This window comes from Cydia strobilella, chromosome 12 (genome assembly GCF_947568885.1).
Source record: "Cydia strobilella chromosome 12, ilCydStro3.1, whole genome shotgun sequence".
NCBI lineage: Eukaryota > Metazoa > Arthropoda > Insecta > Lepidoptera > Tortricidae > Cydia > Cydia strobilella.
This window is the reverse complement of record NC_086052.1, coordinates 9,039,943-9,065,410: the sequence shown is the minus strand read 5'-3', so window position 1 is coordinate 9,065,410 and position 25,468 is coordinate 9,039,943. Positions and strand designations below refer to the sequence as shown.

Here is a 25,468-nt window from a genome sequence, read left to right as displayed (position 1 = left end):
AACTGTCAAAATGATTTGCTAATATGGAATTTATTGAAGCATTACACAATGACGTCACGGTCAACTCACCTACTTATTTACTTCAATCCAATAGATTAAATAGAGATTGTGTTTAAAAATAACTGCTATCTATGTTTTTCTAATAATTATCTGGTGAAAATTTAACTATCGTGAGACATATTTCAATACGGTTTCACTCACAATTATAAAAATAGTACTAAATGATAGTGTGTGAAACCGTATTGATCTAAATATTTTGAATTATCTGGTGCTTTATTTCATGCATAGTGTAAAATAATTTATTTTAAGTACAGTGTAATACCCTTATATGACACATGAAATCTTTGTATAGATATATATAGATGCTTGATGAGAAAATTTATCTAAGTTGCTAAGCAGAGGGGAAAATTATTCCCTGCACACGACTTTCTTCAAATTTATTACCCCTCCGTAATTACAAATATCATATGACATCGTGAAAATAATGTAGTACTTCAAAATAAAAGGTGTTCTCAACACCAATAGAGAACACATGATGACTAGATAAATGGCAATAGCGGCCGACATAACCGTGCGCGTCCGGCCCGCGAAGATTTCAAAGGAATAGCACAAAAAGAGAAAAACTCCATTCGTAACGTGTACAATGAGCTCGCCTTGCCCTATGAATAATTCACAATGCTACAGTAACTTATTGTCTACTACTGCATTTGGCTTTCGGTCTGTTTGCTTTCCTCACATTTCGTTTGTCGAGTAACTAACGAAATAAGGAAAACAAATAAATCAATGAAATGTTGATGGCAAATGTTTGTTCAAGTGCTGTATTAAACAATACTTTGACAAATATTACGACGTCTAGCTAGATTTATTCATGTAAACAAGGAATGTCTCATGAATACATTGTATATTATTCGTCTATATTACCTATCTGCTTCATACTCTTTTTCCTGCCCATAATTGGATATTTGTAAAATGTAAATGCATGACCTCTGTTAAGGCTTATTTATACCACTACATTAAGAAATTCAGAAGTGTATATTTCGCATAAAAGTAAAATTTTGAGAGCCTTAAGATAAAGTAATAACACATGAATAATGTAATGCAGGATTGAATGTTCATGACCCGAATTCAAGCCGTATACAGAATTTGGTCGACTGTTCATGCATAGTAAGAAGCGTTGCGTACCAAGCAGGCAGGCAGTTTGATAAACTTAACTATCCGTACGTGACGATTGCAAAATAAGAGATGTAATACATGCCAAGGAGATACAGAGGAAATGGCGTTATAGTGCATGCGTGGCGATGACTACTTAGACATTGAGACAACCATTTAAATAAGGTCGCACGCGACAAGCCCCTGGGAAAATAAAATTGGGACGCACGTGGTAAAGGCTGAATTAACTACTGAAAATCATCTTGCTCCAATTTCCTTATATATGTACTAAACTTTTCGACCGATTAAGGATCTTAGAGCTGTGAGAATATTTAGGCTGATAGTTAGGATTTTTGGAGATTTCTTAAGTCCTCCATACTTAATTACATAAGCTATTACCATCAACAAAAAACACGACTTGTCTCTTCTGTCCCCAAAAGGAAAGGAGGGTGTGACTTGTATTGCAAAAAACTGGTTTCGATGTAGTTGAACCAAATTTGTGAAATTCTTCCAATGTGTGTTTATCGAATGATTCATTTCCAATAAATGCATACTTTTATAAAAAACGTTCTTAAATAAATAGGTTATGAGCTACAATTGTGATGATTGTGGGTCGTGTAATCGCTGATAATTGCAAGCGCTCGCTCGTACTGGGCGATCCCCATACCCTAGCATTACGGAAATATAGGTAGCAACCATTCTGTAGGGCAAGATTTAAGTGGGTTTTATTACTGATGGTTAATTGATAAATTATATTAACTACACATAAATGGTGCTTATTTATGCTAGTATATTTATTCAATTACAAGGAAACGACTAGGTAAGCGATTTTTATTAGGATAGGTATTACGATTGTAAAAACAAATTTAGGGCAAGTAAATGACATTATTTGTCTGACTTAAATAGATAAACCTCCAACTCCACGTTGTTCATGCATCCAAAAATATACCTATCCATTTGGAAAAGTAGCAGTGAGCATCATAATATACCATAGATTTGAAGAGGGTGGTTTGCCACCGACGTAGTATTAAAAAATGCCACTAAAACAAGGACACCAAAAATAAAATATGTCGTTGTTTCTGAAAAGAAACAGGCTACCAACAACTTTATCGAGGAACAAAATCTATCGCGCAGTTTACGAGTGCATAAAGGAAACAATTACCACATCATGATATAATTTACGTTATCTATAAAACGTGGTGATAAAACGCTGCATTAAAATGCGCCTTGCACCGAGCCGGTACGTGAATAATGTAAAACATGGAAGATATTTTGATTAGTTGAAATTTTCAACTAATCGAAATACCTTCCATGTTTTACATTATTAACTCCAGTGTCCCCTTTGTCCTGATAGTGGAAAGGCTTGTTCATAATTTCACCAAAGATGGCTTTGATAGACCGAATACTCTCTGATTTACGCGGAGTTTTATAGATTAGTTGAGTTGACTCCTCAAATAATCTATAAAAATGGTGGTTTCTAATGTGCTTTTATAAATTTTTCAAAGGTGAGTCGCTTATTTATAGCCTATTTTATGTTAATATGTCACTTAATCTAATGTAGTTTATGTTTTAATAGTATTTTGGTGATAGTTTAAATTACCCCACTAATATTGAGATGTCGGCTAATTTCGACTTTTTAGTAGTTGAAATTATCCCTCCATATCTTATATGAAATTGAACAAACACTAGTGAATGTACACGATTCAAGGTTTTTAACCTCTGTAAATACCTCATTTAAAAATAATGACCCTGAAATTGACTATATTCGCGTCAAATTTTACATTAAATTATACTGTGATATAGTAATATAAGTTTTTTTCTATCGCAGAAAAAGAAAGATATCGACTGATTTTTAATTTTAACAGATGCGAGTCCCATTAGTATGGAGACCAGTTTTCTCCGCTATCTGAAAAGAGAAGGCAAGAAAAGACCTCCTAAAAATAATAAACCCATTCAGCGCTAACAACGACACATTGCCGTATTTGCCGTTAAGGTGCCCACTGACTATCAGTCCGCCGGACGATATCGGCCTGTCAGTTGTTCCGAACTGTCAAATTTTTGTTCTAACAGACAGGCTGATATCGTCCGGCGGACTGGTAATGGGTGGGCCCCTTAACGCCTCTACGAAGCATTTTCGCTACATGCCGGGAAATCCATGTTATCGGTTACGGCGTAGCGCTACGACCTTAGCTTAGCAATGGTCTGGTAATTGATAGTTTAACAACAATTAAGCATTAATAAATAATTAAATAATAATTAGCATATTATAAATGTGAATAATCATCATATCAAAATCAGATCATTCGAAGTAATAAATTGTGTCATTATTTTGGCGAAGGTCCTACTTGGTCGATATGGAGTTCCTTAAAACTACAACACAAGCTATCTATTGATGAAAGAATGCAGTCTCTATGTGTAATAGTCTTTTTTATTTTAACTTTAAATTAGTACGAGTGAAAAAGCGACAACGGAGAAAACGACGGTTAAAGTTTGGAACGGCAATAACACACTTATACTTTGTAGTTAAGGAGTGGTTGGTATTAATCAAACTAATCTCTCAGTATTTTAAATTATAACCTGAGATGATGATATTACTCTGATTTTTCATTTATAAATGTTTTCTTTAGCCCAAAGAATAGAAATAAGGCGTGTGAATTCTTTTAATTAGTCATTCTGTTGTAGTTTATAAAAAAATGAAGTTTTAATAAAATCATACGATTACTTAACAAGCATTTTTATCACGTGTAAAGCGTATACAAGTACCAAATATTAAGTAATTTAAAAAAAATATCAAGTTTAATGATTTTCTTTACTAAATCTTAGGGAGTGTCCACTTAAAATATGAAATGAATATAACTGAAATGTAAATGTTATTAATTACAAATGTATCTGGAAATAGTCTTACATTGTTCATGAATGATAAAACGAATGTAGCAGCTCGGCCCCTCGTTGATTCGAGTACAGGTATCGGTGTTACTCCGCTATAAACATTCAGCCGGTATCGTAGTATAATAGCTCAGAACTACGCGCGTTTGCGTTTCGAATGTGTCGTGACTAACGGCAATAACGATTCTATTAGTTTTTTCAATGTGAATAAGTGTAATACCTGCCTGGGATCTGATGGCGGATTTTCACCTTTTTTTGTCAAATGAGGCATTCTCTGTTATGCAAATGAGTGTTTACCATGAAAGAACTAAATAGCTTATGATTAAAATATTTAAAACAAGGCGCGTAATTACGGTTAACAAACACAATAAGGCTTATTGTTATCGTTAGTAGGTAATGAATGTACTGATGATCTATTAATCTGTGTAAATTGTTTCTGTATAAAAAGTATAATTACCATAATTCAATTTCAAGGTATAATGAAAACGACAATGATTGACGGTGACATAGTGTTTTCCTGCATGACCTACATTCAAAAAAAATAATATCGTAGTATATTTTACTCATAAAAGTGACCATTGATAGTGACAGAGCAGACGCAGAGCGCATAAATTGTAAATATTGTAATAGTCAGGCATACATATATCTCATATTTTGTATGGGAAAAACCACACGTTTGTAGCTGGATAATCAATTGCAACCAATTACCTCGTGGTATTAGCCGTTACAATATAATAGGTTACTTGCCTGCTAGTAAAATCAGAGCCCGTACCATGAGTCACTGACAGTGTCAAAACTGACACATACGCTATCGTCTACGTAATTTACTTTCTATTCATCTCGCCCGCACTAATATGCGAGTACGAGCGAGATGAATAGAAAGTAAGTTACGTTCTCGATAGCGTTTATGTCAGTGCCAAACTGGTGGTAGCCACACAGTTTCTTTTTTCGAACTGTCAAAACGATTAGCCACTACGGAATTTACATGAAAACAGAACAGTGACGTCACGGTCAAGTCACCTATTTTTTTAGTTCAATCCGATTTATTAAATAGAAATAGTTTCAAAAAAATACAGGCAGCATCCCTATTATAGATTAACTCATTCAAACAATTAGGTACGTACAAATTAGCATAAAAAATATTTTTTCAATACAGCTTAAAGCTGATACCTGATGTTTAGTAACATCCTTAACCGCCGAGATCTCTTTTCCCTCCTTTTCCGTTATGGAGAAGACTGGTGTCGCCTTCTCTTTTTTCACTCCTGTCACCGCTCCGCTGTTGCGGTCTGCTTTCTTTCTACCAGTCTTTTTCTTGCTTTCTTTCTTGCTACCACTTTCAACATTGCTTTTAGGTGAATCTTTGATCCTCACTATGGCTACTGTTACGACAGCTAATGTGCAATAATGTTCACTGCACTTTTGTAATTACCGAACAACATCAATAAAAAACGGTAACACTTTATTTCATTATTTTGTGCAAAACCAATAGCTAAAGCTAAATTCACCTTAGGAACACTTTTATAAGTTTGCAACTACACTAAACTTTATTTCACATCACTTATCAAAACAAAGTTATAAAAGATGAACTCAAAGAAAAAAACACTGCAATCCGTGCGCACTGCAATCCAATGGCGAGTGTTCGATGCGAGGTGATCCGATGTGGAATAAAAATAAAGACGAGTCGCGATACTATCGGAGACAAAGAAATGTTCGTGTGTAGGTTGGACATATAGTCAGGCCGGCGGCCGGGACGAGAGTGCGGCGGGCCGCGAGGCCGGTCGGCGGCCGCTCCCCTCCCCACGCTCGCGCGCACGCGTCCGCCCGCCCTACAAACTGCCTCCGCGCTGAGCATTTCACACTACACATGTAAACGGCTTTCGGAAGCTAATACCCACCTACATGCCGATAAAAGAAACCACTTGAATAAAAATTTACGTTCCATATTTATTTTGTCGTTGGCTATGAAAGCAATGGTATTGTCTTTTTTATTGAAATACCGTAGTGTCAACGTTATTATGTATGCTAATGCTTCTATATACTTTCAAATTGATAGTATCACTAGTCGACTTGATAATATACACTAAAGTTAAATTTTATATTAATATAACTGTCTTATTCACATGGAAAAAACGGGATATTATATTCTAGTTCCTAAACACGTATACGTAGTAAAAGCTAGTAAGACGTAAACATTCACGTAGGTATAAACCTTCAACTAATTCCTAAATTGACCAATCATGTTGTCAATTATTTTCACTTTATCATCAATTGTCGAAAGTAGATTTATTTAATTCGCACCGTGAATTAGTACCAGTTAAAAATAATTAACCGCATAAGTAAGTAGAAGATTGATAGCGGATTTCCCGCAGTCTGCTGGTAATTCAACCCTGGCACGCCTGCCACTCGAGCTGGCTATTAAGTCATTATTAATTAACGGTAATTACAACGAGCAAATGTTTTAACTACACGGCAAATTCCTTGTTCAGCTATTAAGGCTTTAATTTGGCTTTGTAAATGCTAGTGTCAACTTGACTGGTAATGTTTTATGATATGACAGTTTGGTTGTTATTTTTACATTTAAATTATAATCATTAATCAGTCGTATTTCTATTTGTAACATAATAAATACCTATCTACAAAATTATTAATATAAATTATAAGAAAAATATTTTCATTTAGTTTATATTTAAGAATGAACCAGTCCATAGCTAACGTTAAAATCGAAGTTTTCGTTGAAATACCTAATATTGCCTTTAATATGTCATAAAAACGTTACGAGAGAAGTAAAATAATTCTCTGAATGTGCTAGTGTTAACTCGAACATTTATGTTATTACGAAGAATTATATATAATTTATTTGCACGTCGTCTGGTTATCTATTTGAAATTTGCGCAGATGTTGCTACGAATACGACATTAGAACGTTCACAGAAGTTGTAAACTGGGCGTAAACAGCGCTTTATTGTCCGTTCTTATTGTAAAATGGTGCTTATTATTTTTGATTGTGCGAGTGTTTGCTTTCTTAATAAAATAAATTAAACACAATTAATGCGCCCACAGCCAACAGCTGGGTAATCAAAGCTTAAGGAAAGACGAATCACATGGTTTTTATTCCTTGCAAATGGAGCACACTGCCTCGAAGTACAGACAACACCTGTATATTAATCAATTTTAATTTGTCTTAAGTAACAGCTATATTAACACAGTGAGTGCCGGGAATCCGCTCGGCGGGTTCACTGTTCGTTTCCTCTACAAAGCGGGAAAACGCTGGAATCGGCTACGAGCGTAGCGCTTCGAAAACGTTGGCAGTGAATGTGTTAACAGCTTCGTAATACATAGTTACCTTTTATCATCAACGACTTTATCGTTAAAGGGTTTTAATGGAATAATTAATTATAAGCATATGCCTTAATTGGTTTTTAATGTCTATCAATTTAATGTAAATTATATTGAAAATATCATTGTTGGATTGTTGCAACTCCTAAAATTGATAATGAACTTTAAAAAATCCCACACGAATTAAACCAACCCGTAGAGACCCTTTCGACTTAGAATTTAATGAAACGCATGTATTATTACTGTGTATGCTCGACTAATGGAGTCTAATTGAGTATGGTAGTCTGGTCTGTTCTTATGTCATTAAATGTATACCTTTTGTCATACTACTTACCGACTACCCCTTGCCATTTTTTTAAACTTTGTAATTGCAATTGCCAACGAAACTTCAGACTACAACACAATACACAACCTTTACTTTAGGTATTCAAAATTTGGCATCACAGTTAATTTCTAAAAGTAAGTAACTAGTTTAGCACAGGTTCAGTTGAAAATGCAAATATAATTGCCGATTTGCTGAACTGATGAAATTAAATCCTGCCAAAAGGGTAATTAAAACTGACGGAGGGGAAATCAATACATATTATAAAACAAAGTCCCCCGCAGCGTCTGTCTGTATGTATGTTCTCGATAAACTTAAAAACTACTGAACGGATTTTCATGCGGTGAATAATAATTTAGGTGTATAATTTGTTAAGGTGTTTGGGGAAATTGGTTCAACTACCAGTGCGAAGCCTGGTCGGGTCGCTAGAAGTAATAAACTAATTGTTGGTTTAAGCGTTACTTCATAATCAAATGCTTAGATTCGTGACCACTAATTTGTTATAGTATAGTATGTATCAATCACAAACAATGCTCCTTGAGCAAATGTTTAAGATAATATAATTTTAAGACCGACTTCTCTGTTTATTGTCTTACTACGAATTACGACTGTATTAAAGAAATACAGCCATAATAAAATGTATTCAAAAACTTATATTACAACAAAATAAAAACGTAGCCAGATAGATGCGGCTTAAATAATAAAACGTTCAACTTTATTTACTACAACACTTCCTTGACGCCATAACAACAAACTCAATTAGTTGTTTGATGTTTTATCTGAATGATTCAACTTGCATGAAAACTTTAATAAATCGAAAATAAAATAACAAACGACGATAGTTTATATTTCGTAAAATTGAAATTCCCGGATGGCGAGTGCCGGAAATTCGCTAGCGAGCGACAGCAGGGCTGTTTATTTTTTCCTACTTTTGAACGAAATAAAAACAGGTTCGTATTTTTTTAAACCTTTAGCTGTATTTCCATATCAGATTTTATACATTTTGCACGTGTGAATGAAAATGTAGAATTGTTTTGTGCAGTGAGCGTGCAATAACGAATCAATCATACTTTTGTCGGCTCTTTGCTGGTCAGTAAACATGCATAAACACGCACAGGTATAATAAATTACCGATAATTTGGTTGTTACGCTTGTTAACATTATTCTAAATTTCAATAAATTAAAACTCGTACAATTTAAGTTTAAATTATATTCAATACAAGGTAAACTCTTTGATGGGTTAATTCGTGTCACCATTACCGACGAGGTTGGGAAGTGAGGTAGTCAGGCTAGAATTAGGTCTGAGGCCCTCGTAGCGGCAGCTCCCGGCGTTGATTACCAGATTGAAATCGTTTCGCCCCTCGCAGCTTGTTAATGATGCAATAAAAACGACGCTTATCGATTTAGCCGCCCGTTAAGAACGCTTCAAGGCATAATAATTTATTATCCAAACAATGTTGCGTCAGGCCATGTAAATTACAGTATTCCGCGGTGGAGTTATGTAACGTTGAGATTTGTTAACAGCTGCCTGTGGAGTGACAAAAGTAATTAACACTTACGATACACTCAAGTGCTGGTTTACGGCGCTCGACCCTCGGGGCCTCGATCTCTAATGAGGGAGAGAAAATGGCTCCCCCGATAATGATCGCGGCTAGGTATTTAGCAGTGATTCGACTCTTGTTGTTTCGAGCTAAGTTTTATCCCTAAGGCCGTGTAGTATTTAATACAGCGTAACTAATGTTTTCGTTATAAGTTTGATTAAAACTTTTTGTTGTTGAGACAGCTAATATAACTTTTCTCGTTCTACAGGTGCGTTTTCCCGCATGAATCGCCAACAACGGCAAACAGGGGTGAAATGCGTACACAGTATTGGGAGTCAGACAGCGACTGTGGGATTTATTTCGAGCCCTATTCAATTTGCGGTGAACGTATTGTTGAATTGCGTTTTTGTATCGCTCACATTTAAGGGGATTTTATTTAGGAACGACAATCCTAGTAACATTTAACGTCAGATTTTTTTTGGGTTGGTTGAAATCTTTTATTTATTATCGTTTGTTTTCATTATCTGGTGTTACTTTTACTTTCATACGCCACGTTATATGAGTAAGCAGAAGCACCAGCGGTCCAGACACTATCAGTAAGAATGACATGAAGAATATGGTCATTTCTTCGTGTCATTTTATTCGAATCACTACACTGTCAAATATTAATGGCAATATTTAAAGAAAATAATTATATCACTATTAGTGTTTGTTGCCCAACAAAGTCCAGAACCACCAACTAATACCGTAGAAAAATATCAAATATTTTGGGCAAAGATAATTACTTTTCACATCACCAATTCAAAGAAGGGCTTATTCTGCCCTGCTAGGAGGGATCAAAGTGGCACTTTTCTTCCCTGCTAGGAGGGATCAAAGTAACACTTTTCTCTTCTAGGACACTATTTTTAATTTTTTTGCACATTATTTTTTAGCTTAAATAATATTTTTAAACATCATAATTACTCATAGGTGATGTGAAAAGCAGTATGTGTCACATGGTAGCAAAATTATTTCCATCTTGGGCGTAGTACTCGCTACTCTCGGGATTCTATTATAGAATCCTTCGTTTAGGATTCAATGTACTCTCTTGCCGTAAATATGTCATTTTGCTCCCTTGTGACACAATCTACTATTATTGTACCGAAAAATAAAAATAAAACTTATAGGTATATACTTAAAAGGTGGGTCGATACTTGAAAAAAAAAAGACGGGGCGATGTCAATCGGGGCCGCACATGTCATACAAACATATTCAGAGATCGGCAATGGCAGCCTCATACTTAGAATTGCAATGAGGATAAGCTGAAGCTCCGCGTGTGAATATATTCGACACAGGTATAAGTTGTGTTTATTTAGATGACACGGGTGAATCTTGACAATGTGATGTGTGGCGGCGTGTCGTGCCAAATACCAATCAAGACTAGGCCAAGTTATGAATGCTTTGGAGATTTCCTACTTCGTACAAAGACAACTTAGCAATGCAATAAAAACATTACTACGAATTAATTATTCGAAACAAGCAGTCAATTAGATTAGCACGATAAGTGCTCTGGTAGCTATAAATGTTTAACGCGGTCAGATATCGAATTAAGAGCGGGACTGCGAAGTAGTTTTCAAGTGGTCGTGTAGTGTAGTGTCATTCGTAAAGGAGTTGCAATTGGTATTTGTGGTAAAGAAACGAGCGAGGGCGGAAAAACGGTGAAGCGTCAACAGTACAAAGGGAATACCCGCTGCTACGGATTTCTCTAAAGCTGGAGTAATCTCGCACAACGTATCGTACCGACTACAATAAAACCCCTGTATCATCCCACCCACTCCCCTGTAGGCGAAAACTCCACATATTTTTATGTATACTAAACATTTGGCTTTTTAGCTTTCTTATTGTTTTGTAAGATAAATAAAATGCTTTGTTTTGCACAAGTAAGACAAAATAGACAACTTCTTTTTAGGGTTAAAAAACGGAACCCTTAAAGGATCACTATGTTGTCTGTCCGTCTGTCTGTCTGTCAAGACCCTTTATCTCGGGAACGCGTGGAGGTATCGAGTTGAAATTAAAACCATATAATCAGGTCTACAGTCCCTTGAAGCTGTAAAAAAATCAAAGTTCTAAGTTAACGTAAAAAAAAGATACCTGTGGCCATTTATGACACAAAAATACGTGTTGATCTAGAACTATGAAATTTGGCAAGTTATTATCGTCTTAAACTACAAGTACAGGAAACAAAACACAAAACTTTACATTTGTTAATAATAATAATAAAGTTAAATTTGTACCGAAACCTCCGTGGGCGAGTCCGATTCGCACTTCTCCGGTTTTTAATTACTGCTGCGGCTCATTGGAAAAGTCTACTTTTTCCAAAATGCTAAAACTAATTAACAAAACGTACCTAAATGAACATTTCCTTATTTCACACATGGTAGTTCTTATTTTTGTTTTTAATTGCAAAGCATAGAAATCGGCAAACGTTTGTTTTTATCTCACGCATGATTAGAGATTTTCGTTTATGTAAAAAAACAGTATTTAAAGATGTACAGTCAAGTGTAAAAATATGCGTGCAAAATAGCTCTTATGTCAGCGAATTAAGAACTATGGGACATATTTTTAAGTAAGCTGTCTACACCCATATTTGTGCACTTGTCTGTACTAAACAGAAGATCGATCTGCTCTTTTCAAATTCTGTTACTAATTTCTTAAATACTTGAATTGATAACTGAATACTGAGCAAACTTAGTTTCACAAATCGTGTAATTAGGGTGGAAACTGGAAATTAAATGGAAGGCATGATTTTATAACGTAAGTATAGCGGCGGAAGGGGGCCGCGGGTGCAGGGAGGTGCATTTGACGATTCAGTGAGAGGCGACATAAAATTTTCAACGACTGCTCCGAGTATCTGTCGGCATTATCTAGCCGTTTGTGAGTGCTCTGCCGCTTTTCATATCTTTCAAATAAAATTCTCAAGTGTAACATTGTTTCCGGTCGACGTGCCCGACGTTGCAGAACTATCAGATTGTTAGTATCAACTTACAATAAAGTTTATTGATATATGTGCTGTAATTGATACTTCACAATATTTTAACGCCAATGATTTAAGCTTCATGGTTGTTGTCCCAGTTAAGACAATAAATATACTTGCGTTTGGAGACAAGATTAATACCAGCGCAATAGTAACATAAAATAAAAAGGACGTTATGTCTTCCATAATGTTCTACTATACATTGGGCTAATCTAAATTTAGGATCACACGACAACATAAAGTAGAATCCGTAAGCAGAGGTTGTAAACACAACAGACGTTCGACAAGAGAAAACATTTCGATAGCCATATTACTGCGGCATCGAGAAGCGCTCTATGTTGCAAGGAGTCGTCGGCAATTTTAGAGGGAGAAAATGTAAAAGGAAAACGTAATAGCTTTATAACTCCGTCACAAAAAGAGAATTAAGCGAGCAAAAAGAGCGAGTGAGAGTAAATATGGCGACGGGAGCGAGTGGCGAGACAAATAAGCGGCTGTGGAGCGCGCACGGGGACGGACGGGGGCACCGACAATCTCGTTATAGATGTGAATAAATAATGAGTTAGCATTAAGCTCGCCTTTCGCGCAGAGGGGGCGATTGCCGAGTTGCCTTTGTTGTCGGCGGTGTTTACTGCGCCGGGGATTGCGCCCGCCGCAAGCCCAATTTATTCCGCTAATCGAGCTCACCTCGCTCGCCGTAAATTAATTAACTTCGACTTAACCTCCGCATACACCTACAAATTGTAAAGGATCTAAAACCTCAAGTTTACATTTTTTATTAATGTTTGGCTTGAAGTCAATTAAGATCTCCTGAAATATAACTCTATAATGACGATGACGGTAAAGTTTAATTTAGGAACTGACGAATGTTATTCGTTTACGACGCGATTAATAAGCGGCAATAAAGTTATTTTATTTTATTCTGAAATAACACCCGCGATATATCGCTGCGGCCATTTAGTGGACAATAAAATAACAGGAAATAAATTTTACGACGAAAGTTTCACAAAGATGATAATAATTGAGTTTGATTTGAGACCGAAAAGTAAATTATGTGGGTTAATTGAGTTTCAAAGTGTCGGGTTGTTGTTGTTTTTTCGTGTGGGGACATCAAAGCGTTGTTGGGATGGTGGCCCGCCCACGGCCAGGTGGACGCGTCGGACGTGCGGAATGCACTCGTCCGGTGCCAACAGACGGGACATCATTCCGGCTGCACTCGACAGCTCCGATCATACCACTCGGTGGCACGCGAGTTATCTGTCACATGTCACGCCGCGCCGGCTGAATAACGCGCAGCTAATGACAAACTTACAAGGCGCTATTTTTCATGTTTATTAATATATGCTTGGAGATAAACGACCAAAGTTTGCAACTGAAAATAAGATAAAAAGCAAAACATTTGCTATGACAAAGCGTATTGCTCAGACAGATTTTGTCAAAGCGATGAGAATGCGAGCTTTGTGAGTGAAATTGAATCGAATGTCATACATAACGCATTCCGCCCGCTCAAAGGGAGTGTAATTGCGATCTGGAGGCTCCATTTAAAATGTATCCGTGCAAATCTGCACCACGCTTAGCGGAATCTCTCTCGCTGGTGCATCTAGTTGGCCTGGCCGGGGTTGAATCAAAGCTCGGACTTATAAAGATTTAGGTGGGTTGGCGCGTACAAATTATCTGCCGAGCAGTCATTTAATGATCCACTTGCCGTCAAAACGTTTAAGGACCAGTAAAGGTTTGAAATACCAATAAATTAGTAACTATCCGAAAAACGTATAGACATTAAACTAGTGTATAAATAAGTAAAATAACTGTAGTCCATAGCGTTTGATATAGTAACGTAACTATGTATTACCAATTCCATCAGCGTGTATTTTGGTTTAGGCGCATTGTATAGCGCTGATCGCAAATCGCGGTTCATCCACTTGTGTCGCGTCCGCGATTGCACCGCGCAACTTGGTCGCTTGCCAGACGCTTTGTTTTATCGCGAACGCTAACTATTTGGCATCTTAACAACGTTTTTATTTAATGATACAGAAAATTCATACAAGATTTCTCAATCTGTCAACACAAACGACCCGATCCCATTTTGTTATGCAGGTAATGTCATGTATATATTTATAGGGTTACATAATGGAGAACGATGTTTAAAAGATGTGACATTTAGATCGTCGCTTACATATTTCAGAAGCATTTCCGCCGTGTCAAGCGAACGTGTAAATTGAATTCTCCCGTCTTTCTTCAACACTTGGGATAAAAATGAAGCAGTTAAATAAGTGACAGCGCCGGATAAAATCAATTTATAGTACATAAACAAACAATGGGTAGGCGCGTCGTAACAATCGACAGTAATTAATTACGAGTTAATGCGTGCGCGAGCGCCGCCGCCGCCGCGGTTACCGCAAAGCTGAACATATATTTTATTTTCCCGTCGTCATATTTTATCGGGCCCTCGGGCATGTCAGCCCCTTCACTACGCCATCACATGTTATTTAATTGTTGAAGATTATTATGAAAAACGTGTAGCTGTCTAAAAAGCGAAATGTAATAATTTTAAGCGTCAAGGAAAGAATGGCTATTATATCGAGTTCGTTAATAAAATAATAACGTCGTAAAAAAAGGAGCAACAAACCGAAAGAGATAAAGAGAACGTAATAAAAACAGTGCAATTTTAGGGGTATTTTGTCGAGGTTATATCCATAAACTGAACGAAGTGAGGGTGGACCGCCCCCATCCCCCGGCGCTCGCGGCGGAAAGTAATGAATAAACTCGCCCGGGAGATTCCACCTATTTCATTTAATTTTACATTCAAAGTGATTACCATCCTTTAACAAGCAAACTGATTTGTCTATTGTGCTTCGTCAAAAGCGTTTATAACTGTATAATATAATGAGTATTTAATGTTAATATTATTTTAAGCTACCTATCAGTTACTAAGACACATCAACAGTGATTAACTAAATTAAGCTTTAAACTTACATGCAAATAATAATACCTACCGACTTCAAAATAAAAATGTTAATCGGATTGCATGAAATAGAGTATAAAATCTTTTTAACATAAAATAAACCTTACTGCTAAAAATATGCGGAACATGAAAGCTCGAAAGAGCTGTAGAACAAAGGCATTAAAGCGAATGTTCTGTTCGCTCGCAAGGAATACAGGAAAAAGCGACGCAATGGCACCACTAACTCATTTTGTTTGCTCTCCGTATAAAAATGTAGTTTGTTTCTGAGCGTTTGCCGAGGGTTGGAGGAGAGTGTGGCGACGCGTTATTAAAGCGGTTCCCGTAAGGCTTGTCCGTCGAAAAATTAAATTCTTTCTTTTATTAGATACCTTCAAAGTTTGCTTTGCTAGTAGGACAAAGTGGAAAAAGAAGAAAAAAATCATTGGTGACTTATTCCTCCTTCTATTTTCTTTTGTACCCGTAAAACACCTGCATTCCAAGTTTCACGCTTTAAAATAAGTAACGCTAAGTTAGGCGTAATATGATTAGCAGTGTAGATGAGTGTATCAACTATTTCTTGTTGTCATTCTGTACCGTTAGCCAGAGGACAATATAAGCACAGTTTGTTAGAAAAAAAAATGTGTAACTAGTACATACTACATACTTGGAAGATGCTTGGAAGATGACCCATTATGGAAAGGAACATAATGGTAATTATAAACATAACTATCACTAAAATGCATATTTAGTTAGTTTAAATATTAAACCCGAATTTTAAGAGTGACCGAGGAGAACGTAACCATATGGCAACGAGTAACAAGAAAAAATAGTCACCCGTTGACCACGAACGCTGTAAAGAGTTCGAAACGTCGGGATGTATTATAAATTCAATATACGCGATATAATCCGTTTTCATAGTTTTATTTCAAGAAAAAATAGATTCACTCAGACAATAGCCGAGCGTATTAATTCGTTGTTTTAAACTACAGTATTACTTGAATGCTTATCAAATACAATAGATAGCTTGGCTTTATATTATGCATGCACACAAAATAACATTAATCCTTCCCGGATTTTACATAGGAACATGAGCCGAGAGTGAATGATAAAAGGGAAACTAAGCGAAACGGCGAAGAGCAATGAGGCGATGCATAAAGTCGCTCCGAGACTTCGTTTATACTTAGTATAAAACGTATAAAACAACAAAGTGGTACACGCATATCGCCGGCGTAAAGAAGGGAGTAATCCGACAACGATCAGGGTCCGGGCGGGATAGTACTATAGGGTCCATATAAAATAATGATCTGTCCTCCTAGCACATTATTCTGAGACAGCTTGGGAGCAGATTATTAAATCGAATTTTAAAGCAAAATCTAATGTTTTAGTGTTTAAAACTATCAAATGGAAAAAAGCAAATGAAAAAAGGAGGTTCCTCTCAGACGGTGTTGACTGTTGATCTGAAGGTCTACCAAGTAACCAGTTGTTTTTAGATTTAGCGCAATTTATCATTGTCAACCCAGCTAATGTTGCTATGACAAATGGATAAATGTAGTTTGATGAAAAAGTTACTGAATTACACAATTTTTCATTTGAAACACGATTCCCACGTTGCCATTCAAAGCCGAATTTCATAAGCATTCCTTTCATAAATTTCAATAAACGTTTACAGATATAATCTCTGAACACAAAATAATTTGTCAACAAATATTCTGTCGACTGAGAAGCGCAGTCGCGAGTCTGGGCTGAACAGAACATACGATTATGTAAATTAAGATGAGGGCATATAAAAGAAAGCGTGCCACAACACAACGCGCGGAGGCGTGATCGGGCTCGGTTCAATAGCAGCACTGTAATAAGATAAACATAAGGCAAAGATACAAAATTCGCGTGCTTCAACATATTTTTATCGTTGTGCTGACTGCTCCGTATTTTTTATTACTCCTTAGTGGTTATAAAGGATAGCATTAACTTATGATGTTTGTTTTCAAACGACACTAAGTCATGGCAGCGGAATATCTTTGCGTTAATATGACACGATCCGGTACCTAATACCTTCTGCGCCTGGTTTTCTGGATATTTTGTTTGGATTTACAAATTTATCGGAATTTGAATGATCATGCGGCTAATAGTACATTGCTACAGAGGCCGTAGTAATGTACTATTAGTAAGGGGTTGCCTGCAGTTTTATGAGGCCGGCAACCCCTTTTTACACCGAGCAGTTTTATTTATTTATTTCATTGCATTTTGGGAAAAGTACTATACATAATATAGTGCTTTTCTCAAACATGCAATGAAATAAATAAAATAAAACTCCACGAAATCAAAGTTATATTTATAGAAAAACTAAAAGTAAACTGCTCACAAAATATAACTGACACGTATATCTTTATCAGGCGTATATTTTACACGTGTCGTTGTATTTTATATTATCCGTATATTTTTATGTATCCTTGATTTTTTTTTTCTTCTAAACAATAGCGACGTTACTTGATAACGTCACGATGTATTGGCATTTGTTAGAAGCATTTCGTCAGTCAAGTGCGGGTGCCAGACTTTGACCATCATTTGTGACTTTTGTATTGCTTTAAGACAATGGGTCCCATACAGACATTTTATCCTCAAAACAAACCTGATCGACTTATACCATTAATAAAACATTATCAAATACCCTATTGTAGCTGCGCCACGCTGCGCCCAGTATTTTGCTAGTGAGTTGATTAAACACCTTAAGTTCCGTAAGAACTGCCATTAATACCCTATAACTTTGACTTTATTATGGATGTAGAGTTTAATCTAATTATAACCCAACTCAGCATTAAACGCTAAGATAACAAGTCGGTAAAATGATCTCTAGTAGCAGAAAACCCGCTGACAAGTACTTCAGCTCGAGTCTGAGTGCAAAATGTAAGTATTCACTCCGCGTTGGAACGAGCAATTAATGGGTACAGCTCAGAAAGACCTTGCCACTGCCACCGCACACACACCGTCGCGTCGCTCCATGTGAAACAGAGAATCAGTGAAGCGGAGTGGGAGGACTTGCGAGTGTATTTAAACACCTGTCAACCCCCTCGCCTCTACGGGTCGACTAACTTAGATTACTTTATAATAATTCTACCAAAACTCACCAAAGACGTTACCTATGCGTCTACATCTTAAGACGATGTCGTGAAGTTAACTAATTATTAATGCTCGAAGCACGGGGGAGCGGCGGTGGAGTGTATTCGACTACTTTATCATGTCGTCGTCGCATGCTTGTTTTTCTTATTTTCCCGTGCCACTAACGGTCTCCAGCAATTTACGACATAAATAACGACCGCTGAAACTTGAACCGTTAAAAGTCTTTATCATTCTCCGGCGGAGACGGCTGCTCGCTCGCAGGCACCAGACGTACTTTAAACATTATTTAACACTTGTAAAGATTTAGCCGTAAGCGAATAGCTTAACAAGTCTAAACAAGTTTCTCACAAAGGCAACCGACCACAAATTGTACGATTATGAGATGTAATTCCCATGAATCAACCTTAATCTTATTAGAAAACAAATATGTCTATTATAAGATCCAAACACAACTCGTAAGTAAGGAAATCCAATTGACGGAGGAACAGAACATTTCTTGTAACAGGAAAACGTCCGCTGATTCTCGAACAGAGCCAATTGAACTAAGAAAGAGGCAATCGGAAACCGAGAACCAATTGGTGAGCGACCGCACGCCCGTGGACAAGTTAGCTCTCAACACCTGCTTGAATTATGGCCTGCGATACGATAAAGTGGCTGAATAAACTGTAGTGAGCACACGGTTCTGGAGTTGTGTTTTAAACTGGTGGGTGGCGGCCTGGCGGTAGGGGTGTCGAGTGAACTTAGTTTATTTTGAAATACTAAGGTACCGAAAAAGTTTGAAAGAAACTTGATGTTACAAAAATAAAAGTTATTATTGGATCCCTTAGTCTGACAGCTAGATTTACTTAGTATGAACTCTGTAAATGTAAGTAATTTGTAAATGAAGGTAATAAAGAAATGATAACTTTTGACTGTATTTATTATTTACAGCGGCTTGATGAAAGATGTCATTCATGAATATGTAATTGTTTTACCCCGTGTGGTAAAAGGTACCCTGTACATAATAGTGCAACATAAAGTTAAATACTGTTGTCTTGTTTGAAAAAGATACAAAATTAAAATACGTCAAGTTTAAAGCGATAGGTTAGCTCTTTGTTCGTATGATTCATTCAGTTTTAAATACGGGGTGTTCCAGAAAGTATAAGCACAAACTTCAAATAATATAAAACATTTTTTTTCTAAAGCTTTACAATTATTTAGAAAACACATATTCAACTCCGTTGTCTCTATACCAAGATAACGTGGTCTTGGAGTAGTGTACAGATGCCAAATCTGGCCAAAACAAGACAGGACCATCAGGCTCACGGACCCTGGACAACAAGCAGTGATTCGGGCACTCCAAGATGAAGGTATCGGCCTTCATTGTTTGTGTAGTGAGAAATGGCTTGGACAACTTCCCGCACTCACAAGTGGCCTACCAAACCATTGCTTTATGCTGAATTTTTTGCCGAAAATTGACTTTTCGGCATTATCGACATCCTGGTTTTCTCGTACAGTGTACAATTGGAGACCTGGAAACGTTTTATAGTAAAATTTTATGTAGGTTGCACACAATCTTTGCGACGAATGTAAATAATTATAGATAAATAAGTAACTGACGATTTCATCAATTTTCTAGTTAGTATTATGAATCCAAATTAAGCAGCATTGCAAAGTTGTGCTTATACTTTCTGGAACACCCGATACTGTTTCATTTTATTTTTATTTAATAAAAATATACCCCCCTTAGTTTACACAAACAAAAAAAAACAAATTGCAGTCTGGTTGCAGTCCGTCTGTATAGGCCCTAGACAGCTTTAAATCTAATAATAAATAAGTAATCTAAATTATGTATTAGTTATTACTAGTAGTTTTTGCAGCATGTCGAATAACTGTCATAATTTCATAAGCGGAAATAGGTGTCGAGAAAATCAGAGCACATTAAACAGGATCCCCAAATATTAGCCAACCCTGTGCAGTGTGCATGTAATGTAGGTCAGCACGGATACAACGGCGAGGGAGGCTCGTAAGCGCGTGTCATTATGCATTATTTTGACGTAAGCATATAATTAATTCGTAATTTCTTGTTTACCTCTGTCTTCATGTATTATATGTGTTTCCATGTACATTTATTCTGAGGTTGTGCAATAAAGAGGATTTGTATTATAATTCGAAGTAAAAAAAATGTATGTAGCATGGGTTTTTATTACTCTCGAAATCTTGTCCCAGATAAAATCAGAGAAATAAATTATTTTCGCAATTTCAAGGCGTTGCGAAAAGCATAGGAAATTAACCAGCTCTGCACATCGGCAGGGTGTTCACTGTTCGTGTGCTCGCATTGTGGTGAACTTTGCGGACAGCTAATTGCGGCCGCCCCGCGCCATGTGCAAATAGCCGAGCGGCCGTACGTGGCGCGCATTCACGTCGAGCTCGATACACTGGCAATAACATTGTTATTTATGAGTCGTAAGCCCGGTTCACATTTGTCTGACGTGTCGTGGTTGTGTTGTGTCATGACGCATATCGGTTTCATACATTTAATATGGTTGCGTGCACATTTGCCTGACGCAGCGTGCATCAGAACGCAACCATATTAAATGTATGAAACCGATATGCGTCACGACACAACACAACACGACAGACAAATGTGAACCGGGCTTTATAAGTGACAATGCTTTAGTGTATACATTCCGTTCGAAATCGGTCTAGGCAATTTTTATATACTAAAAACAGCCCTAAAAATAATTATATGCGGTTAAAAAAATTGTCTACGAAATCATAGCAAATAAAACTGGTCAAATATTAAGGAACCCTACAAGGTAGCACCGAACGGCTCGGGTGTGTTCGTTTCGTGTGCTCGCATTCCGGCGAACTTTGCGGACGGCTAATTGCGGCCGGCCCGCGCCACGATGTGCAAATAACCGAGCGGCCGTACGTGGCGTTCGCTACACCGGTAATAACGTTGCTACATGTCGTTTATAAATTACGCTTTTAAAACAATAACGACCGGTTGCATACCATGCATTTAATGAACCAGTACTGTTAAAAAATAGAAGAAAACACAAAAACAAAATAGACACAAGATGTAAATATGTATAATAAAATTGACATGTAACTCTTGTTATGAATAAAGAAACTGAAACTGAACTGAAACTGAAAAAATGTTATGTTATGATTTGGAAACCTTAATTGACCGACCGAAATCTTACCCCGTGTAAAAACACAGATATGATAATTCTCTAAGAAATCATATATCATTAGCACATCGGGTAAGTTTCCTATATTAGTTATAGATAAATTCAACCAGAGCTTATTTATTTAAAATATGAATGCGTGGTTAAAACCAGTCCGATACCCCAGAATCACGTAGTATTTATGTCTAACTCCATAATACCGCAACAAAGCGATTCGAAAAGTGAATCCAACGTGGTTTACCAGTCCCAGCGCAAAGCAATAAACTGGCAGTCGTAGCGCCTGAATACCGCTTATGTTCAAAGAACGTTGACATGAGTGTGTTTATCAGAGCGAGAGGCTGAGACCGCAACCGGGTGCAGTGACAAACGGAATCGCCGAGTGCATCGCGAGTGAGCTGCTGATCCGGCGAGAGATATTCTCGACCTCGGCGTCGAGTGCTAACACTCGCCCGCCTTCAGATAATTACAGCCCTTTGACGACGTGTCTTTGTCCTACACTAGAAAATGGCAACCATGTTTTCACTATTTTAACAATCCCACTCATATTTGCTTCACAAAAACACAAACTTAAACTGTTGCTAGTTCAGAGTAAAAGTAAATAAAATAATATGAGCGAAAAGCTTTGTTACAAAGTATAAAACAACAAAAGATTTGAGTACCGTTCACGTACGATTCGTGTAGAAATGTAAACACAGTGCGATTGTTGAAATTCCGTTTAAAAACAACAAAGAGTAAATTGGCTAAGTGAAAAAGCTCACAGTAACCGAGATTGTCGGTTTCGAAAACAAAAGCCGTAGATAACCGAGTCGGAAATGCGAGAGTTGTAAGGCTGTGTTTAAGGTTTTGTTTGCGTCGTTGCGAGTTAAGTTCTATCCAAGTTGAACCAGTTAAGCCCGTCACAGACGGAGGGATAATATACCGACAGATAGCGTAAGATACGGCATCTTGCGATATCTTTTACGTACTATTTGACAGAGTCCACACACAAAGCTATAATAAATACTTTGGTATTTTATAGCAAGGCATCTTAAGATACCTTAAGATGTTATAGCTCGGTATATTACGATATATTTTGGGTTAACAGTTTTTAATAATTTCACGGTTAGTTTCACTAGACTTTTATGAACCGTGATTACCTTTTGTATTGTTGTGTTTGTTAGTTTGTAATATCGGGAGCTCGAAAACAATACAAAAGGTAATCACGGACATCACGGTTCATATTCCGGTCGATATGTCCATATTTTGGGATATTTCGTCTATCTTACAATGTAGGTGCTAGACAGAGAGCGATATATATTTCGATATCGTTGTCGTGTGTGGTGCTTAGCTATACTCTAAGATATCTGTCGGTATCTTACGGTATCTGTCGGTATATTATCGCTCCGTCTGTGACAGGCTTTAAGGGGCCCACTGACTATCAGTCCGCCGGACGATATTGGCCTGTCAGTTGTTCGGAACTGTCAAATTTTTGTTCTATTAACTAACATGCCGATATCGTCCGGCGGACTGATAGTCAGTGGGCCCCTTTAGACTCAAGGAAGTAGTATGGATCTTGGTTGAAGTTTGCTAGCCGGCGAACTAGCGGGCGGTGGGTTGGAGCGTCCCCACTCTTGTTATTTCACCCTCTCACCTACGCAAGGGGTTTCTACTCTGAGCCGTTCTGTCGCGCAAGATTAAGACGCTTCTCGCTTTACTGTTAACGCTCTGGCTTCCGTTCTGAATAGCATCAAGTATGTTCTCCACTTTCTGCTCGCTGACTTTAATAAAACGCGATCAGATCCAAGTGCGCTCTTCTCAAGGAGTAGTACTTTCTTTAACGAAGTTAAAAGGTATTTCGCGATACATTCTGCGACAAGTTTTTTCTAGAAAGTTTAGCGGGCTTAAAATCTGCAGTAAATATTCGCAAGGGTGTCTTTCTAGGAACATTTAATGAAACTATCTAATTATTGTATGTGTAATGTGTAAAGAAGCTTTAAAATGGCTTTTTTTAGCGCTTATTTGGTTTCACATGATACAAACTAAAATATATTTTTTAATAAATAAATATATAGGTAAATTATTGTAGCATATTGTACTAAATTTGCAATAATTACTATTACTACTACTATACTACACTGAATTTCAAAAAATAATCCGATAATAGAAACCGATCCGATCAGTATGTTCATATCGTGAAAAGGCGCGTTGCCGTTGCGATTACTTTATCAGCTTGAATCTCGAGCTAGAGATTCAATCGTTAGTTTATGTTTTCCTAGAACTACATTAATCATACGAGTAACAGCTGCACGATTGAAACCGACAAGATGTTAAAATATGAGCAGCGACCGCAATCGTTTATTTCACGTAGTTACGTTACACCACTTCAGTTATAAATAAAAGTGCCGAAGAAAAGCCAGATAAGACGGAAGAGAAATAAGTTTAACTGAACGGGAGAAAGCATTATCATTGGCTGCGAGTGAGGAACAAAAGAAAATGGTGGAGCGCGAGCGTACGAGAGTACTTTATAGGCGCGTAAATATGTTTTATATCCCTCTACTGTCTGTTATACACTGGCGCGCCGGCGACCCATCCCAGCCCGGCCGCCTCCCCCGCCTGAGGGTTGCTTCGCTCTCGGAAATGCCGAGCTTTAATAAAACATATATTTTTCCGAGCGAGGAAAATACTGGGGAAACTCGCAATTTGTTCTTTCACTTTATGCTCGTTTACAAGACAAAAGTGGAACATTCTGGAAACATTATGTTAATCACGTAGTTATAGAGTTTACACGATTATGGCTATAGGTGTGAAGTGCCAACACTATGGTCATAGCATAACATATATGACAAATAAATAAGCGTAAATGTTGAGTGGTACTAAACGGTGTGTTTAGTGGCTAAGTAAAGGCGAGAAATCGTAAAGCGTGGATGGGGGAGTTGGGTGTTGTGTAGTTGATCAGTGACATTGTAGTGTTTAATCCAGTATATGGGAAAGGAAGTACGTGTAGCAGGGGAAGTATTGAACATTAGACCAATGGGTTCTGAGGAAGTTTAGTATTGTGGTGGACCTTAATCTTGCGTGCCGCGGCAACTTCGCGGGCGAGGGCGATTTATTACTCAAGTTCCCGCAAAACAAGTCAACTCTAACACTAATTGTTACAACTTCTTATCTAATATTAATTTGTTTCGACCAAAAGTATACAAAGGTATTTATTTAAAAATACGGATATCGCGGCGGTTTATATTTAAATTAATTTAATAATGAGAATATTTTCCGAAATGAAATTAAGAACAAAGGAAAATAAGCTTTGGCTGAAAGATGATTAAATAGCCGCAGAAAATATTAAAAAGATAATGTTAAAGCGAATTTATATTCGGATACTGCGAAGGAGATTAAATTATTCGTCTGCTTTTTCTTTCTATTACGAAAGAGATGGTTTTATGATGAAAAGGAGGTGTTAAAGAGAGACCGGTAGTACTTGTGTACTCCGTGGCATAAAATATTACACTCGTGGAGAGCTCTTTCAATTAACCGCACAGGTTTGCGTCTATTACCAAGAGGCGCGCCAATGCGCGGAATGGGAAACATTTTATACGGCGTGATTTTACTTTTAAATTACATATTTTGAAATTCCCTCGAAAAACATTCCCTAACAAAAGGTTAAATGACAGTGTGGGATGTTTCTATTGATTGTAATGAGTAATTTACTCGATGATTTGCATTGTCAAAAGACTTGCGTATTGTATGTAATTATTCATATAAGTAAGCTTTTATTTTAGTGTTCCTATTACATTCCAGAAAATTGTTAAAATGTCCGTTACACGTGTAGTATTGTAATTCAAATTCCTAGTCTTGTAAAGGCATTTTAATATATTCAATGTTTCTTCTTGCTTTGATCCTCGAATCAATGGCCCATTGGGAAAGGAAAAATAATTTAATAAGATATCTAGCTAAATATACATAAAGTTTCAAACACGAGGCAGTAAAGTTATTAAGATATTTTACAACATTTACA

The 25,468-nt window shown here is 37.0% G+C and overlaps 1 protein-coding gene across 8 annotated transcripts in view; it reads right to left on the bottom strand.

Annotated features, from left to right (window-relative positions):
* Positions 1–25,468, bottom strand: part of LOC134746076 (fibrosin-1-like protein) — an 85,577-nt gene that overhangs the window by 16,313 nt on the left and 43,796 nt on the right. Inside the window, exon 1 of one of the 8 annotated variants that reach the window (XM_063680308.1) lies at positions 5,206–5,892. The exons of the other annotated variants lie outside the window; for them this stretch is intronic. The gene's annotated coding sequence lies outside the window, so the exon portion shown is untranslated. Of the gene's footprint in view, positions 1–5,205; positions 5,893–25,468 lie in introns of those variants that run through there. 8 annotated transcript variants of the gene reach the window in all.